Below are 20,217 nucleotides of genomic sequence, written 5' to 3' on the forward strand. Positions count from 1 at the left end.
GGCATTTTACTAAAAGAAGAGTGAGCGATCCTAGCAGCACCGAGAAAAGTAACTGCTGACATATAAATTAGCCATCTAGGAAAAAAAAAAGTAATCAAATGAGTATTTCATTCCACTTGGAAGGAGCATTCAGGTAAGATACAAGGCAATTCAATATGATACACATAATTGCTTCTGAAGAGAATAAACAAAGAACTGATCTACAGTAATGAATACCTGCACAGATCATAGCAACACATATCTGGAGAGAGGGGCTCATTTTGTGTATGAGATAGAAATGTCTTTAAGGCTAATTGAATTATAGTCTAAAGTCATGAAGCCATCATAACTTCTGAATGCTGATTTCTGAGGTAAAATCAGAGTTTGCAAGGCAGGAAAACTGAAAAGTTCTGAGGACTGACAGAGAGCAGCAACTCTCAGGCAGAGTTTCAGACATCCAGTAAGATCTGTTGGTTCCAGCACAGCCTTTCCACGTCAACGTGTCCTCAGAATAATGAGAAAGATGAGAGAAACATCGCTGAGAGAAAACTAAGTATGACAATACAGATTTCGGATTTACTACTGTGTAAATCTGCCAGATGAGTATGGGTTTTCCTTTGCAAGAGACCTCCAAATACTAGATGTGCACATAAAAATGGAAGAAAAAGCAGACACAAAAATCTTAACAGTCAGATACACCAAACGTTTTAGTGAAACACAGAATTACAACAAGTCTTTCCAAGAGCTACAGAATAAGTAGAATAATAGAATAAGTCTGGTTTCTCACTGATCTGTAGACTTTGCACCCCTAAGTACTATCTCTTCCCCCCAGCAATAGACCTAGCTGTCCCCGAGCTCTCTGTCTGGTCCAAAGGCTGGCTGGCTTTGAGCCATTTGCTGACAAACAGAATGTATAACAGTTCGGTTCTTCCTGCCTCTCCCTTGGGTTTCTCCTGCCTAGCACAAGACATGTAGAAATGTAATTATCCTTGATGCTTCCAGCATTCTTTTAAATTTAGAGTATACCAAGCATGAGTCCCAACTTATATAATAATTGGTGGGAGATGGGTTAAAAGGTAAACAAACAGCTTAGGGAAGGAGTTGAAAAAAAAAATCTTGGATCATCATAAATATTGTAACATCATCTATTGTTCTTATTGTTAATTGAGAAGTCAAGGATTATTAGGTACACAGGGAATAAGAATTGATTCCTTAGATTCCTGACTGTAGGAAAAAACCCAACAGCCTATTTTGCAAATTCCTGAGATTCTTGGAACAGATTGTAGGAACAGTGGTGAAAATGCTTACTATATAACTGCATAAGTATATGAAAAGCTATAATAAGTGCCAATGGTTTGTGTTTGTCTTTTCACATTCCTGCCAAAGATCATTTTTCACTCCAAGGACATTACTGAAAAAAGCTGACTCCGAATGTTAAGTCCCTACAGCTACTGCTCAGAGGAACAGGCAGAGTATGAAAGAAAGAGTTTAACATAATCAGTTGATGCCTTGGCTGTTACTCCTACAGAAATCTAAGGAATTTTTTAGTGGGATGCATGCATCATCCTATCACCCTTTCATAACATTGTTTGACTGACCAAGAACTTGTTCCAATAAGTAGATTTTATGTTGCTTACCTTTCAGTTATCCCGAGGACTTACAACTTATATGAATTTGCTGATGTCAAATATCATGTTAATAAATTACTATTCTACTGCCCACAGGTCAGTACTTGTGAATTTTTTACAGCTGTTTCAGTTTCTTACTTTAAAGAATATTTAACTGAAGAAGTCTTTTTTTATTACTCCTGAATTCCCCTGCCCTCCCCCCCCCCAAAAAAAAAAAAAAAAAAAATTTCTGGATTTACTAGATGAATTACAAGTGAAAATAAATGAAGTTCAGGACTAGTTAACATTATACAATGGACAGTGATCTGCATTTAAAACTTCAGCCATAAGTAGTTTGTACTAATGAAGGACCCTGATACCTGAGTTGATAAAGGACTGGTCCCAGGCAGATTTTGAAGCGGTGATATATGTACATTTAGGCATCTTGCCATATATCAGAGAGCTAAGCCTTGTATTTCAAGAGTGGAATTTGGCATTGCAATTGTACAGGTGTTAGTAAATCATCGACTGTCGTCTGCAGAGAGAAGAAAAGATGACAGCCACCATGGGATGGGGAACAGCACACCTTACATTATATATAGTGAATGCAAACTGCATTGAAAACTGATTAAGAGGTGCAGGGGGTACTTTTTATTCTCCTCTTTTACAAAGAATGGGAAATCTATAGGAGAAATGTCATAGGAGAGATGTTCAAATCTCCAACATTAGCAATTAGAGCAGGGTACCCATGTACCCTGTGTAACAAAGCTAAAAAGATGCTTGGAGCACCGTGAGTCTGCACAGAAGGATACCAGGGTGACATGACACAGCTAGGGCTGGCTGGGGAGAGACTCGCCTGGGAAATAAAGGCCATTTATTTGCTCAGAGCCTGAAAATGGGCTTCCCCACCCACGGGAAATATCTCCATAGTTAAACACGCCTCCCAACAAAAAAATCTCAAATAGCGATAAAGAGTTACTGTTGTGGTTTTTGTGCAACAGAAAGTTCTGAGAAGTCTCCACGCACAAACACTGAAACATTCTGGTGTGGCTTGTCCTGACTGTAGCACATCTTTTTGGAGTTTAACTCATGCCCCCTTGGTGAAATACAGGACAGGGATCCTCTTCTGCAAAAGTGCAAAACCCTTCGGCAGCCAAGTCAGGGGAGCCAGCCCACAGCGGAACGTAAAGGTGTGAGAGGTGCCACAAGTGCCATGCCAGCTCAGGGGGATGCAGGAGAGACCTGACACAGAATATTTTCACTGGAGCGGTGCAGTCTGGGACACTCTGGTGAGGCAGGGTGCTACAGTCGGAAGAGCACAGCAACTAATGTAATGTCAGCCCCTGTCACGAACCCACCCAAGACCAAGCCATGCTGATCTCTTTATAGCACAGGAATATTCCTCCCAGCTCTCCAAATTCACTGAGTTTATGCTGTGCTGTCCCCATGTCTGCTCAGCTCACTTGGCACAGCCATTCACGATGTGCTGCCAACCCAAAGCACATTTTTGCCTCTCTTCACCCTGTTGGCTGCTTCAGTGTCCACGATGTGCCTGGCTTGCCCTGTCTCTCTCACTTGCCACCTCTGTGGGGGGCTTCGCCTTCCTCAGGCCAGGCTGTGGGGCTGGGCTGGGGCAGGAGGGAGGGAGGGGACTGCAGATGCTCCCTCTTCCCTCAGTCATGTGGCGGTGTGAGGGAAGAGGCAAGGATGAAGAGGCAGTGAGAGGGAGAGAAGACCTGACCCTTTTTTTACCACAGAAGAGAGAGGAAAGCACTCCCCTGAGCAACAGAGCAGTTTCTGCTCCCATTCCTTCACCACTTGGGTAGAAACACTCCTCCATCCCATGGGCACTCTCAGGGGGAGTGGGGAGGCAGGGGAGGGCTGGAGCAGGGTGAGATCCCTGTGGAAATGGTAAGACCACTGTCTAGTTTATGGGGAGATCCAGCAAAGCCGGTGTGTGCACTCTGTGCCCCTTCCCTCAGCGGGCAGGGGTGCTGGGAGGGGAGAGGGCACCTCGCAGGCCCTCCACCCAGCCCTCTGCCTCACTGAGCCTCCTGACCCCTTCCCTTCCCAGCAGAGCTGAGCCCACCCTTTTCCTCTGCAAAAATCACAGAGAAAGACAGGGACAGGCGTTAATTAAAGTCACAGATAAAGTTTCATTGCTGTTTCTCCCCTCTTTGTGGTGCTCCTGGAGCAGGTTTCTCTGAGGAAAGCCTGCAACAAGACGTGCCTGGCTGCCCTCCCGCCTTTTCGAATGGCTTGCAGATGACTTCTGGGTGCTAGGATTTTGGCTTCACAAATTCTGAGGATGTGTTTTTTCATTGCGAACCTTGTGACAATGTGACTGAAATAGTGCCACTGCTCCTGCTGCCCTTGGAGCAGCCTACCAGAGTTTGACTGAAACAGGTCACCTGCTCCTGGCTGCTGCTGAGCGCACCAGGCCAGGATTAAATGAGCTCTGTTGATTTGGTGTGGCAGGAACTTTTCCCCAGCCATGAGGAAAACAGGAGTAAATTTTAAAGCCACTACAGAAGTGTGCTATAATAATTTGTGCTAAGAAGGCAACGCTTTGAATGGCCAGGAGTTGGTAGATATTTTGAAATAGACTTGGTTAGGCTATTGCAAATCTGTGAATAAGACCAGGCCCAGCAAGAGAGTAGTTCCAAATAATGTGAGATTAGGAGAGGTAGCTGCTTCTTACTAAATGAGTTTCTATAAAAAAGTAATTGTCATCTGTTTTCTGCTGCTTTCCTACAGAGAGGAAAACATGGCAGTGTTATGGTACAAAGCAAAAAAACGTTTTTAGACCGAGTGGAAGGTTTGATTGCAAGCTTTGTGCAGCTGATTGGCGCAGACAAACAAAAACATGCTCAGCGTTGTGTTGGCAAAAACCACACAACTGATGATTTACAATCCAGATTCAGCTTCTCAGCACAATTTACTTGGTTTGTGACTTTATCCCTGACATTTCCTTCCTGAGGACCCCTTGGATACAGGTGTATGTCCCACCTTATGCTGTGAAGAGGTGTACCCACCTGGCAAAAACACGTAAGGGCATGGCTGTGAATGTTGCTCATGTGAATGGGGTACGTCTGGACTGTATTCAGTGTGCTGGAGATGTCCATGCTGTGGGAAGTCTGGCTTTTAGCCAACAGTGGGAGAGCTTTATACTGATTTCCATTGGTAGAGGCGAGTAACTTCACTACCTGTCTTAGCAAACAGACCTGATACAGTGAAGGTATCTTGTGTCTGGATATATAGTGTGAGTCTACATTTGTCTTTGGGTTTCAGCTCTTCTGCCAGCCCAGCTGCAGACACATATTTAGTTAGTGTGGGGGAGAAGGAGAAATTGAAGGTGACTGGACAAGCTGTTAGCTAAAACGGTCCTTTCTGTGCTGCTGACTGTAAAAACTGGTGTGTCTCAACTATTGCACTGCTTGGGCACAAGTTGTGCTTCACCAAAGAAAAAAAAAATCAAGTAGGTTATTACCTCATTCGCACTTCGGCTGATGGACATTCATGTCTTACACATATGACAATTTAGTGGAGTTTTTAGAATCTCAAAAAACGCAAATTCTTTGAGGCACTGTGGAGACTGAACTGTTTTCCTACCTCTGAAGCTAGTTTTGTAAAATGACAGGTGAGGCTCTTTGTAGGGGGCAAATTTAAGACTCCTGTGATCCCTGCTGTGTCTAGAAGCCTGCAATCTCAATTATTTTATTCCTGTGTTGTTGATGGCAATGAGGGTGCTCTGTGTGGAGGCAGAAGACTTCAGTTGCCTTTACCTCCATAGATATAAATAAGCACTGCTTTGGGGCTGCTGTCACCCACACTAAGCTTCCAGCAGGCCTGCAGGAACAGGGAATTACTGTAATACTATCTCTCTCACCTTGGCCACATTCTGTCTCCCAGCCTAGGTCAAGGGAGGTGGTGAAGATTTAGCAGGCCAGGCTTACACTGGTTGTGGAGACTTCGTACGCAGAAAGCATTTTTGTGGGTTCCTTTTCCACCCATCGTTGTGGTCTCACCACAGATGAGCTGCAGCTGTCAGCAGGTCCCAGAGCTGTAGTAACACTTTCTACTTATTCCAAGTCTCAGCATGCAAAGGTTTAGAGAAGCAGTGTGGTCTCCTAGACTTACCATGATATCTGAGAGGTGTGGATTAATTATCTGACTTTGTTTTCAATTAGGGAAAAATCTGTCTGTGAGATTTTGATCCTACTCCATGCATCAAAGACATTTTTTATAACACTCGAGGAGCTGGCACCAGTGTAATGGAATGTCTAACTGAAAAGGATCTGTATTTCTGTTCTACTTTCTTGTATTTTTAGTCATATATGATTGCTTGCCTAATTTGTATGATGAGGCCCCTCCATGCTCAACTGAAGTAAGACACGAGCACATATTTACCTGGTAATGCCTGCTTGGCAGTAGGAAGTTCAGCTTCCTTGGCTGGGCACTCCTGTGCCACCCTCCTGCCTGCCCTCAGGGTGTGGTGCCTCCACCCCTGGTGCCAGATGGCCAGGGAGGTGGCACATACAGGGAAAAGATGGCTCATGGCACCCTGCTGATATGGAAATTTAGTGCATATAGGGCATCATTTTGCAATATTCACTTTCCATTAGGTTAGTGTGGCAACAGGAATGTGATCATTGTTCTTTGCCTGACTAATTCTCATCTCTGTGTGTCAGCAGCCTGTCTTTTACCCATTCTGACAAAAAAATGAATCACTGTTTCCAGAACTTTATCAAATGTATTTCTTAAGGGTGAATAACTTGCTGTCATTCATCCTTCTGATACCTGCCTGCTGCATGATTAAAAAAAATGTCTCCAGACACTTGTGCTAGAAAATAATATGTTGAGCAAAGCAGAGATCACATGGACTGACACATATTGCTTGGGAAACCTCTGCTGTTGTCCATGTACATACAAGGCACTTTGGCTTCCCATCACAGTACTGTCTCCCTTGTCGCTTGCCCTCACTTTTTCAAGGTAAAGCCCTCAGAAGATGCTAAAGCTAAGCAGTCCAGAAGATATTAGAGGGTAGAACGGTCTAGAAATACTACCCAAGTAATTGTAAAAAAATCTCAATATATTTTATTGAAAATCCACGTCAAATTCATATTACTTGTCCTTGCCTCCAAGGCTGTAAACAACTCTGCCCACACATCTTTCTGCCCACAAGTCCACATGCTGTTTTTGCCAGTCTTGTCTCTCAGCTGCTCCTTTTGCATCTCTCCCACACAGGACTTTGTGCTGGGATTCCTCCCTACCCTAGGGCTTCCAACATCTGTGATATATATGTGTGTATATATATAAAAACCATATTGTTATATTTTATATATTTATGTATTACCATATGTACACATGAAATGTGATCTCCCTTTCAATTATTCCTTAGAATTGACATCTTTCCTCAAAGGCAAAGGCTCCACTACTCCCTTCACTTCCCTTGTGATACATGAATTTATCCCTGAGTGAGAACTTCGCATGTGTGCTTTGTAACTCTGGAACAAGGATTGCATTCATTTTTTTTCTAAACTATCAATCACATATGCTTAAAGTGACATGTTTATGATAAGGCATAATAACAGATGCAAGTGAGTTGCTCACAGTCCCTGAACTTGGAAGGACAACTAGCAGTAGCCTGAAGCTAAGAAACAAACTGCTTTGTTTACCTGTCAGGAAAGTCCTTAACAGAAAGTTGTATGTAACATTTTGGTAGTACAGAGAACATGCCGGCAAGTGCTTTTTTGTTTTTATAGAATAAGAAATTTGAGCGCAAGAATCTGTGCAGTGCTTTGCCAGTGACATGCTGATGATGCCAGTCCTGATGGGGCACGCTGGCAGGGAGACTACCCAGACGTTATCAGTGTGATACCAGCATTTCCCCACATACACCTCTGTATGAGACTAGAAGAACTGCTGACTGCTCCTTTGGGTTTTTTCTGATGTGTGGAAGCGAAGTGATCTGGGATTTCCGACTGCAAGAACATTTGGTTACACAATTCTACCTGAAAGCTTTCACCTGATGCTAAAAGTAATACACAAACTGACTGAGACATTATTACTAAAACGTACTTCCTCTCACTAATCTTTTCCTCTTTCAGTCTGGTAACACCTGAAATATATTTATCCTTACTGTTTGACATATACAGTCATTTGTCTATATGACTTGAAAAAAAAAATTATTTTTTTTTCACTTGTGTGAGCTTCTTAAAGATAGTGATAAAAATGACAGTAAAGCCAGAAGTTGGACAAGGAGACTGAGGAACCAGTGAAATAGCTGTAATGTATCTGCTTTTGCAACATGAAGTTCACTGGGGGTCAGGATGACTTTAAGGGCATTGAGAAATACTGCAAATACTTTGTGTTAGAGAGGATATTGTGGTTTTGGCTTTTGCAGAACCATAATCCGTTTTATTTTTTGTGAAATGAAAACCATGTGAAAAATTGGAACTGAGCATCTTTGCATCAGTGCCCTCAAAATTTTTGGTAACCTAATCTAAAATTACAGCTTGGTTTTGGTCCCTTTAATTTACATTTCTCCCTTGCCATCATGCTTTACTACAGTTTCATGAGGAGATCTCTACATATGCAATCTTTGTTTTAATGTCAGTTTTCCATGAAAAATAATTGTAGAGTTGCAAAGCTAAGCATCCAGAATTAGAAAAGATAAGATTAAATCAACAAATCCTTTTTTCCAGAATATGAGTCTCCTTCTGTTGTCCCTATTTACTCTCAAGATCTCTTGCTTTTAAATTATGTGTGAAGTCTGCTTTGACTCCATGGGGAAAGATGTACATCCCTGCGGAGCTGCAGTGAGTCATTGTCAAGAAAAACTGTGCACAGGTCTCACAAAAACTTAACATCTATTTTTGTGGAGGGTAGAGAACTCAGAATGAACTGAAAATGTTAATGTGACTAAGTACATCATGAAAGCTGTGTCCTTCCTTTTGGGAAGTTAGAGGAAATTCTGAGATAGGTAAAATGATCCTCTGCAGTATTTGCAGAGGCCATTATGCAGCACTGCATGCTGTGTTTCTGGCACAGGGTTGTTTCTGTAGCAGCGTAACATGCTGCAGCTTGGCCCAGTCCAGTCACAGCGGTGCACATTGCAGTAGCTGTGGTACGTAGCAAGGCAAAGGCTCAGTTTTGTACCTGTTGGTTCTCTGCATTCTAGTGGGATGTTTCATGTTCCACCGTGGCTTAAGAACAGTTTCACTTAAAGAAGCTGTCACATGTACCGCAAGGCAGTAAGGTAGGAAATGTAAATAATAGTTATCTAACAGCAGCCAAGCTGGTGACTGGGAAGGTTGGTTCCCCTGTATGTACCAAAAAGGAGAACAGATAATCCTTCGAAGTACTAAAGAACATTGTTAAATGATTTGAAAGGACTTAAATTTCCTGCAGACCCAGGCAATGGAAAAAAGGAAACCCACAACCCACCCAATCAGAGCAGTCAGATGTATCAGTTTCTGCAAGGGTAGTCAGAAGAGATTGAAATTTGACTTCTTCCTGGAGGTTTCTGCTATCTCTTAATGTATAAATTTATCTCCAGCTGGCAGGTGGGAACAGACTAGCGGAGCTGAGCTTCAGTACTCTCACCAAGAGGTTCCCACAATTTGAAACGCTGCTACCTTCGGAGCAGATACTAATGTATATATTTTGCCATGGTGCGAAGCAGAAAGCAGAAAGCAGTCTGCCAAAGGATGCGTGGCTAGTTGTACTGTTCTGAAAGTAGTAAAGGAAAAATATACAGGTTCTTGTAAAAACATTTGTTTTCTTTTTGTCTTGTTCCCTGAGCTAATCAGTGATTGCCTGGAAGGCTCAATATTTCAGTGACATTTCTGTACCTAACCAAATACCTTTTCACAGCCTGCCTTTAGGGAAAGCATAAACATTGTATACCTCATAGATAATGCTTTCTTGCCAGTGTTTGAAACTGTAGACAGAGACTGCAGACAGAGAAGTTTCAGAGTGGCATGAAGTCTGTCCATCCAAAAACTGCAACAGGCAGTGGTGGTAGCTGCCACTATGACTGCTCTGCTGCTCGTGCTGTGGCTAACAATTGTACATTTTAATATAGATGGTGTAACATCAACCACATGATGTTACTACTTTACTCGTGGTTATAGACAGTAACGCTCTGTGCGTCTGTTTTCCAATGGTGCAATAGGTCTGTTTTGTACTTTATCAACTTGTTGTGAACCATAATTCATTGTGTGAAGAACATTGAGAGTCTCTTGGAATAACTGAAGAAATGCCATGTATTAGAAATACTTATGCGAATTACTTTTATCACACCATTGCACTGCCAATTTGGTCATTAGCTGTGGTCTATGCCTAATGCTTTGAAGAGCGAGATATAATGTACCTGTTAAATGGGAATGGAGAACGACGCGAGATATGCATGCTTCTCTTGCTCAAAATATGTCTGGAAATTATTTAGTCCATGAGGGCTATTGTCAGATTGCCTTTATGTAGATGTACCTTAAAGCATTCATTTTTGGTACTCCTTACTCTCTTTCATCAGATATTTCTATAATCAACACTGTCTTAAATGTGTTCTTTCTTGGAATGTCAGTTCATTTGCATGCTCATTTCTGACCCTGAGGTAAAGGGGAGGTGTCTCACTCAGGATGCTCCCTGCATGGTGGATTTGCTGACTTGGTCAGAGAGCCTGGACTTCTATGAGAGACTTATGAGCTGTGGTTATGCTGTCAGTTCAAGCTAGCACAAGCCCATGCTTGTCATGGAGAGGGGTAGTCCCCCATCTTCTCTGCTGCTGGAAATGTTTCTCTGTCTCTCCTGATAAGGTGCTAGTATTTGTGTGGCCACACAAACTAAATCAGAAGAGTCATCCAGTTAAAGTCTTTTCCCCCTCCACCCTCTTCCACTCTTCCTCTCCCCTCTCTTTGTCTCCTTTCCCTCTTCCCTTGTCTTGCCTTGCCGTAACTTCCTTTGTCCTTCACTTTTCTGCCAGACCAGGTACCTGCTCTAGCTCACCATGTACCTGTGTGGGCTCTTATATCAAGACAAGGGACATAGTGGGAGTAAGTGTTTAGTGGGCAGGACCATCCTATTCAGCACTGGTATGGATTTAGATTACATTAATGTGACTGTGTAATCACAGACAGAATTGTTACAGGACTAATGCTTTTCCATCCTTGATCTCTGTAGAAGAAGCAGAAAGCTGTAGGAAGTGCTGTCATTTGGGACAGGAATCAAGAGTTTCTTGCTTTTGAAACATGGGAGATCCAGGAGATTCCAAGATACTGTAGAATATACAGATTGATTTAGCCTTGACTTTTGTCAAACTGCAAAGGCAAGCCTAAAAGGAGGGTCCCTAGACTCACCCAGGAGGATTGTGATGGTATGAGGGTGAGCAGCCATTTTAAAATGTGATAATTCGATGTATCCAATGTGCACTGACAGGCTCCTTCAGATTTACAGCTTGAAAGGCAAAGTGGCTCCTTCCAGAATAAGACAATGACAAAAGCATGTGTTGCACATCAGAATATGAAACAGCACCTAGAAGAATCGGTTGGAGCCTAATCATAGCTTTGAAGGATGTCACTGAGGATCTTAACTTTCTCATTCCCTTTCATTGCTTCAGGTTTATTTATTAAATTTGATTTATTATATTTATTAAAAAGTTGCTGAGGAGAGGGGGTCTGAAGTGGAGGATAGCGGCAGGGGATCCTTCTGAAAGCATCAAAAAACCCATGTCAAAGCTGCAAGCCGGGAAGGCAGAAGCCCAGGGAAGAGGGAGACCCTCAAGCTGCCTCCCCCTGAGCGGGAAGAGTGAGCTGTGAATGAGACTCAGAACGGGCAGAGCCTGGAGTGATGACGCCCAACGTCCCTCACGTACAAGAGCATCCCCCAGGGAGTGTGAACAACCAGGAGTGTGACAACGGGACCGGCCAACAGGGCGTGGTGCGTCCGAAGGGTGTGTGTGGGAGAGGAGCAAGTCAACAGCAGCCTGTCAGCTCTGCACAGCCCCTGGACAAACAGCGAGGCTTTGATGAAAAGCAGGCCTTGGGAGTAAGATAAGAAACTGCCGAGTTGTGCTGATGTGGCAGGATAAAACACGGGACAGCTGCAACACGGAACTGTGGAAAAGTAATGAACTGTGGAAAGTTACCACCACGTGAACAGCGCGTGAACGAGAAGGTGACTGGTCTGCACAGCCCGTGTTAGGGGGGTCTAGTGCTGAAAGGAGAAGTAGATGGCTGTCTAATCACCAATTTGCTAATTATGAAGAGCTTTAACCAGAGCATAAATATGTATTGTTGTAACAAGAAAGTGTCTTTCCTTTGCACTTGCTGGAGACTCTGTGCCTCAATCTGCCACAGGCAGAGCCTGGCAATGGGACGGACCAACAGGGCGAAGCGCGTTCAAGGGGCACGGCCTGGCAACAGGAGAAACCAACAGGGCGTGGCACATCCGAAGGGCGTGGCCCGGGATGGACCAACAGGGTGTGGCACGTTTGAAGGGCTGGGCCCAGCAACAGGACAAGCCAACAGGGCGTGGCATTTCCAAAGGCCGTGGTGTGGCAACGGGACGGGCCAGCAGGGCTTCACCTTCCATGGTGCCCCTTCACAACAGACATGGGGCCTTGGAACTTGTGAATGAGGCAGAGAGGGATGAGGAAAATGAGTCAAACAAGGAGGAAGATCAAGGTCCACCAAGGCCGGGTCACTCTGGACCCGCTATTAAAACCAGTTCTAAAAAGAACGCCTCAAGGTTCATTGCAGTGGGGGACTCCATTCTGAGGGGTGCCGAAGGCCCAATGCAGACCAGACCCACTTCATAGGGAAGTCAGCTGCCTCCCTGGGGCACGGGTAAAGGACCTCACGGGAAAACTCCCCACTCTAGTGGGACCCAAGGACTACTACCCTATGCTGGTTTCTCAGGTGGGTAGTAACAACATTACCAGGAGAAGTCCTAAATCAATGAAAAGAGATTTCAGGGCCTTGGGGCCTGTTCTCCTCCATCCCTTCAGTCGTGGGCATGGATGAGGAAGATTACAGGAGAACTCAACAGATGAACTCGTGGTCCAAGACTCCTGTTACCATCAGGGCTTCAGAATTTTCTGTCACGGGTCAGTATACAGGACACCAGAGACTTGGCATCAGATGGGATGCGCCGGTCCCAGAGAGGAAAAGGATCTTGGGGCAGGAGTGAGCTGGGCTCACTGACAGAGCTTTAAACTAGATTTGAAGGAGGAAGAGGACAAAACTGGAACTCTCAGACATAAGACCCACAGTAGATTACCAGAGTTTGTGGGCTGCTGTGCCAGCAATGACCCTCACCCTGCCATCTCAGTGGAGGCGAGGGATAGAGACATGCAGCACAACAAAGATGCAAGAGATATTGATGGGCCAGTAACCATGGCAACACCTGTGAAAGCTCAGGCCGGACTTAGGACCTCTAAATGCAAAAAGGTGCTGGGCACATCAGCCCATCTGAAGAGCATGCAGAGCGATGCACACAGCATGGGTAACCAACAGGAGGAGCTCGAAGCCATGATGAGACAGGAAAATTATGATGTAGTGGCCATCACAGAATCATGGTGGGATGTCGCCCATGACTGGAGCGTGCCAGTTGATGGGCACAAGCTCTTTAGGAGGGACAGACAAGGCAGGAGAGGTGATGGGCTGGCGCTGTATGTCAGAGATGGTTACTTGTTGTGCTTTGAGGACAAGTGTAGTGAAGAGAGCGTGGAGTGACTTTGCGTTAGAATCAGGGGGAAGGCCAACTGGGCAGATGTTGTAATGGGAGTCTACTATAGGCCACCCAACCAGGACAGAGAGGGGGATGAAATATTCTATAGGCACTTAGGAGTAATCTCATAAGCACTTGCCCTTGTTCTTAACTTCCTTCTTAACTTCCCAGACATCTGCTGGAAATACAACACATCAGAGTGGGACCAGTCCTGAAGGTTCCTGGAATGGGTGGGAGAAAACTTCCTGACACAGCTGGTGAGGGAACCGACCAGAGAAGGTGCCCTGCTGGATCTTCTCTGTGAACAGAGAAGGACTGGTGGAGGATGTGGCAGTTGGTGGCCGACTTGGGCACAGCGATCATGAAATAAGAGAGTTCTCTATTCTTAGAGAGGCCAGGAGAGGCGGCAGCAGAACGGACATCCTGGACTTCCAAAGGGCTGACTTTGTCTTGTTTAGGCACCCGCCTGACAGGATGCTTTGGGAGATGGAAGGGAGAATGTCTTAATTTTAGGAAGGAAGTCTTAATGGTACAGGAGCAGGCGGTGCCCAGGTGCTGTAAGAGAAGCTGGTGCCAAAGAAGAGCACCCTGGCTGAACAGGGAGCTTTGGCTGCAACTCAGGGAGAAAGGGAGAGTTTGTGGCCTTTGGAAGAAGGGGCTAGCCACATACAGTGATTACAGAGAGGCTGTGAGGCTATGCAGAGCAGAAATCAGGAGGTCTAAAGCCCAGCTAGAAATTAATCTGGCTTCAACAGTCAAGGATAACAACTAGAATAGGTCATCAGCAAAAGAAAGACAAGGGAGAGACTCTATCCACTGCTAGACACAGGAAGAAACATGGCAATGTGTAATGAGGAAAAGGCTGAGGTGCTTAATGCCTTCTCCTCCGCAGTCTTTACAAAACTAGTTGTACTGAGGGAATCCAGCCTCCTCAGCCACAAGTCAAAGGCTGCGAGAATGATCCCCCTGCAATCCAGGAGTCCGTCAGTGACCTACTGCATCACACAGACACACACAAGTCGATGGGACCAGACGGGATACACCCAAGGGTGCTGAAGGAGCTGGCTGGGTGCTCGCCAGGCCACTTTCCATCATTTCCCAGCAGTCCTGGCTGACTGGGGAGGTGCCGACAGATTGGAAATTGGCCAATGTGATGCCCATATATAAGAAGGTTTGGAAGGATGATCTGGGAAATTACAGGCCTGTCAGCTTGACTTCAGTGCCCGGGAAGCTGATGGAGCAGCTCATCCTGAGTACATTCACACAACACATGCGGGACAACCAGATGCTCAGGCCCAGTCAGCATGGGTTTATGGAAGGCAGGTCCCGCTTGACAAACATGATCTCTTTCTACGACAGGGTGACCTGCTCATTGGATGAGGGAAAGGCTGTGGATGTTGTTTACCTTGACTTTAGTGAGGCCCTTGACACTGTTTCCCACAGCATTTTCCTGTTGAAACTGGATGCTCATGGCTTGGATGGGCACACGCTTTGCTGGGTAAAAAACTCTCTGGCTGGCCGGGTCCAGAGAGTTGTGGTGAACGGAGTTAAATCCAGCTGGCGGCCGGTCACGAGTGGTGTCCCCCAGGGCTGGGTGTTGGGGCCACTCCTGTTTAACATCTTTATTGATGATCTGGATGAGGGGATCGAGTGCACCCTCAGTCAGTTTGCAGATGACACCCAGCTGGGTGGGAGTGTTGATCTGCTCGAGGGTAGGGAGGCTCTGCAGAGACCTGGACAGGCTGGAGCCATGGGCTGAGCCCAACTGGAGGAGTTTCAATAAGGCCAAATGCCAGGGGCTGCCCTTGGGCCACAACAACCCCCAGCAGCGCTACAGGCTTGGGGAGGAGTGGCTGGAGAGCTGCCAGTCAGAGAGGGACCTGGGGGTGCTGATTGACAGCTGGCTGAACAGGAGCCAGCAGTGTGCCCAGGTGGCCGAGAAGGCCAATGGCATCCTGGCTTGTGTCAGCAATAGCGTGGCCAGCAGGGACAGGGAAGGGATCTTGTCCCTGTACTGGGTTGGCACTGGTGAGGCCGCACTTTGATTCCTGTGTTCAGTTTTGGGCCCCTCACTCCAAAAAGGCCATTGAATGACTCGAGCGTGTCCAGAGAAGGGCAACAGAGCAGGTGCAGTGTCTGGAGCACAGGTCTGATGGGGAGCGGCTGAGGGAACTGGCGGGCTTTAGTCTGGAGAAGAGGAGGCTGAGGGGAGACCTCCTGGCCCTCTGCAACTCCCTGACAGGAGGGTGCAGAGAGCTGGGGATGAGTCTCTCTAACCAAGTAAAAAGTGACAGGACAAGAGGGAATGGCCTCAAGCTGCACCAGGGAAGGTTTAGCCTAGATATTAGGAAGCATTTCTTTGCAGAAGGGTTGTTGGGCGTTGGAATGGGCTGCCCAGGGAGGTGGAGGAGTCCCCATCCCTGGAGGCGTTTAAGAGTCAGGTTGACCCAGTGCTGAGGGATCTGGTGTATTTGGGAATGGTCAGGGTGGGGTTCATGGTTGGACTGGATGATCTTTGAGGTCTTTTCCAACCAAGATGGTTCTGTGGTTCTTGATGATTCTGTGAAATTTTCAGTGCAGTGTCAGTAGGTGTGCATATGTTGTCAAAGGAGTAATCAAGGCATGAGGAAAAATGAGGGGACTACCATAACAGTCATTAAGGAAAACTGAATAATTACAGGTCTTGCCCATGAAATGCAGAAACATTTCATGCCTAAACTGGAGCACCCAAGGTTACAGTGAACCTGATGGATTAATTAAGAGCTCGGTGTGTTGTGGGTGTTTACATACCAGGATGATATGTATATACGGCTCAAAAGACTAGAACTATTTTCAGAGTGGAAGAGACATACAGGAGATGCTAGACTCAATTAAGAAGAGTAATACTTGTTCTGTCTGTCTTTCCTGATGAGCTCTTCTGTGCTGTAAGCAGCCTTCGAAGGGAGGCATTGTGCCTTATATATAGAACTTTAAAAGCTTCAGTGGTCTGGAGGGATCAATTGGAATAGTACAATAGAGAACTCACAGCAGCAGGGAGCTGGAATACATCAGCAAATGACTGTTTTCTCACTCTCTGAAATTACAAGCTGCCCACAGATTTTGGGAGAGATTGTTAAACTATCCCTGATAGAGTAGTTGCTTCTGTAGCTAGTCAGTTTGCTCACCTAATCATGATGAAGGTATGCAAAAAATAATTCCTCGGTTACATGTCTTTATTCTCAGCTAGCACACAGCATCATTGGTTTTTGCCTCAGAACTACCGTCGCGACAAGAACTGTAGTAACATTGAGAAGTCTATCACTTGGGGTACTAATCCCCAAATACTTAAGTGGATTTTTAAAAGAGGAGTATATCTAACCTACCTCACATCCTTTTGTTCCCCAATCATAACATTTATACTCCGTAAGTGGAAACAAATACTTGAAATTCTACATAATGCTTAAATAACTAATTGACCTGACACTCTGGACTTCCTGTGTGCTTTGCCGAGCTATGCTTTTGAATAATTTACCAAACGAATGGTAATAAACCTTAAAATATTAATCAGGCTTTCTACAGAACATAAGTTGGAGGGTTTTATTTAGGTTGCAAGTGTGTTAATTTCTCAGACAATCGGTGTAACTCTGTCAACACGACCAAATCTGGTTTGTGAGACTGCTGTCTTTCACCTCAAAGAGGCTTCTTTTTGCTGATGTAGTATATTACAGCATTCCAGCATTAATGTTGCTCCTGCTCCACTGGGATGGAATCTGCTGTGGCTGAATATAAAGTGTTGAGTCTAATAATGTAAATATAAGAACACAAAACCAGCCATGCCTGGCCAGACCAATAGCCCATATAGATCAATATCCTGACCTCAGCAGTGGTCACACAGAAGTGCTACTTAAGCCAGAAGACAAGGCCAGTGAGCTTGGAGGCAGTAGGTGACTGGACAACATAAATGGCTTACAGCAATACATTTCAAAAATTCTTTATTTCGAGAACTATGTTTGGAAGAGGAGCTGGGCATCTTTTAATGTGTTTTCATATTAGGGAAAAAAAACTGTTTTAACTGTGATCCCAAAAGTACTGATCACTGAAAACCTGTACAAATGGTGATTTATCAGACTGTCCCCCTTTTAGTCTTGAATGCATGTATAGCTCCCATTGTACAGACAGACAGCACTCAACTTCTGGAGTTTGGAATATAGCTGGATGCTAAGAGCAGTTTTGAAGAAGTCAGTGAATATTGAGTGTTGGAAAAAAGTACCTTGCAATCCCAACTTCTCAGCAGTCTGGTATTGACCAAAAGTATTAAAGATAGGTCCTCTTTCTGAATTCACTTTTCGTGTGAATTCCAAAGAACAACTACTGAGAGAGGAATGCTTGTATGCATTTAGCAGAAAGGTAATGATATCAAGTCTGACCAACCTTTTGGCTCTCCCTTATCTTGTGAAATTTTGAGAAAGGCACCTGTTTATTCTCTTTTTCAGCAAGACAGGTGATCTTCTGGGTGGCAAGCATCATAACCTCAAAAATTACTACTCTGTTTAGGAGGCTCAATCAACAATCCTTAGCAGTCATCTCCTAGGACTCTTAAAATTGAATGATACTGAAAAATGTTGAAAGTAATTCTTCTTTTATTGAGTTGGTTTATTCTCCATGTCTTTTATGTATGTTTGCCTTTCACCTTTCATTTTTGGATAATCAGATACATTGCCTGTGTTCTGTTCCCTGCCCATTCTTTCTCAGACCCCATAGGAACAGAGCTACAGCACCAACACTATCCTGATTCTGAGCTTAAAACTTATAATCGTTACAATTTTTCTCTCTTTTCATACATGTAGCCTGAAAGCTCAGCTTCTCTATCAGTATGTGTATGAGGACATCAGGAAAGGTGGTGAGAGTTCGAAGTCTCAGTATTCTGTGGATGACAGCCCATTCTTGGCTGCCTAATACTAACTGAAACCATCATGATCTCACAGCTTTCAGCTGCCCTGAAGATATGAGCAGCTGGCTCTGGCTAAAGTTAGATAAGACAGTAATGAAGCTATGGAGAAGGAGTGCTCAGATGGAAACACTCTTCCCCAATAACAATCACTCCCATTGAATGCAAGCCTTAGGGTCCTCTTAGCCTGTACTGCACAATCAATAGCTGTGGAGGTGAAAAATGTTAATTATCATTTGTGGCTGGCAAGGAGATTGTGCTGGATCCTATTAATGTAAAACTGGGCAGTGTGACTGATGTAGTTCGAAGATACAGGCTGGAACTATTGTAGGTGTTAATATATAGGAGTAATTCATCATGGAATAAAATAGAAAGACTGAAAAGGGCACAAATCTTTGAATATGCAAAAATTTGCAAGAGCGGGAGACTGATTAGCTGGACTGTATATCCATTAATTTTGGGATAAAAAGTTATTGTGATGGAAGAACTAGCTTAGAGGGAGATCGGTGGTGGAGCTTCTGAAAGATCAGTTCTGGGACCAATCCAATTTACGGTTTCCCTTATGATATTGACACAAAACCAAAATTATGCTGATGAAAGTGCTGGCGTCCCAAAGCAGGGAGATACCATCAGATGACAAACTGGGATATGGTACACAGAGAACCAAATTACCTTAAGGATCTAAGTCTGAGGAACAGGCTGATTTTTAGTATTTTGAAATATCAAGATCATGTATAGAATTAATAACTGGAAATTTTGTGACATGCTCGGAGTTAATGAGTTGGAAATACTTGTGAGTTGTCAGTGTAATAGAACTATAAAAACAATAAGTGCAATCTTAGGACTTGTATCAAGAAATACAAGAAGAAATAAAGTACTAGCAGTAAGGTACGTGGTATGACTCTGTAGACTTCTGAGCAAGCATGTTCAGGAGACAAGAATTAAAGCAGAACAGATGATGACAGGAATGGAGAGTTTATAATACAAAGGGGATTAACCGAGTTTGTCTGGTTTAGCCTCTGTAAGCCAAGGGAGAGAAGGCAGAGGTTCTGGAAACCCACAGTGGAGCCTGGGGAAGGCAGACGTGAGAGAAGTCTTCCAGCTAAAGGACAGTGTTGGCTTTAGAGCAAATACAAGCTCACCAAGAAAAACTAATTTTCTTTCTAATTTCCAGACTTCTGACAATCAGAGCAGTAACATTCTGGGACAGCCTTTCAAATGGGCTTGTGGAACAAGAAGCACAAATGGTTTTATGATGGACTGTGATCAGTTTGGGAGAAGGCTCTATTACATGGTTCTTGCAATAACAGGCCTTTCTATCTCTCACCTGACATTAAAAGTTCCAACAAGTGTTTTCAGAAGCAGTGGAACCAATGAAACCTGGGTTTTTTGAGTTTTTTTTTTCTTGGGGTAGAACTCTCCTCTAGACCCTCTGATGTCTGAAAAGAGGCTGCTTGCTGCCTATCCTCCAGTAGAGGCATTCATGCATTTTTCTACCTGACTGCCTAGTTTCACAACACTAGTAAGAAATCGATACCCTCTGATAAATTTGGTTGAGACTGGCTAACAGGTTTTGGAAGAGACGTGTAACAGTATGGAGACATTGACTCATTTCCTTTGAAAAACAGGCCAAAAACCCAAAGCTGTTGGGGGAATAGATATCTTATGTTAGGGGTGATTCAGCTGGAAGGCTTAAGCATCATCAGACCCAATTTACTTTCCAGTAGAATAAACACCTCGCTGCTCTGACAGACTCTCTGGTAATGGGAAATTGTGTAAGCAGCCTGCTGCTCCCCACTGGAGTCCTTGTTCTGTCAACCTGGTTTGCTCTTCAGATGCGCAGGAAGAAGCAAACTATTCCATAGAAAGCTGTGTAACTTACTTTCTTGACAGAGGAGGAGCGGTACTGGTTGTTCTCTGGCTCGCGCTTTATCTTCAGGGCTAAGAAACACAAAATCCAGGAAATAGAAGGTG

This window comes from Athene cunicularia (assembly GCF_003259725.1).
Source record: "Athene cunicularia isolate RWA chromosome 5 unlocalized genomic scaffold, athCun1 chr5_part1, whole genome shotgun sequence".
Lineage (NCBI taxonomy): Eukaryota > Metazoa > Chordata > Aves > Strigiformes > Strigidae > Athene > Athene cunicularia.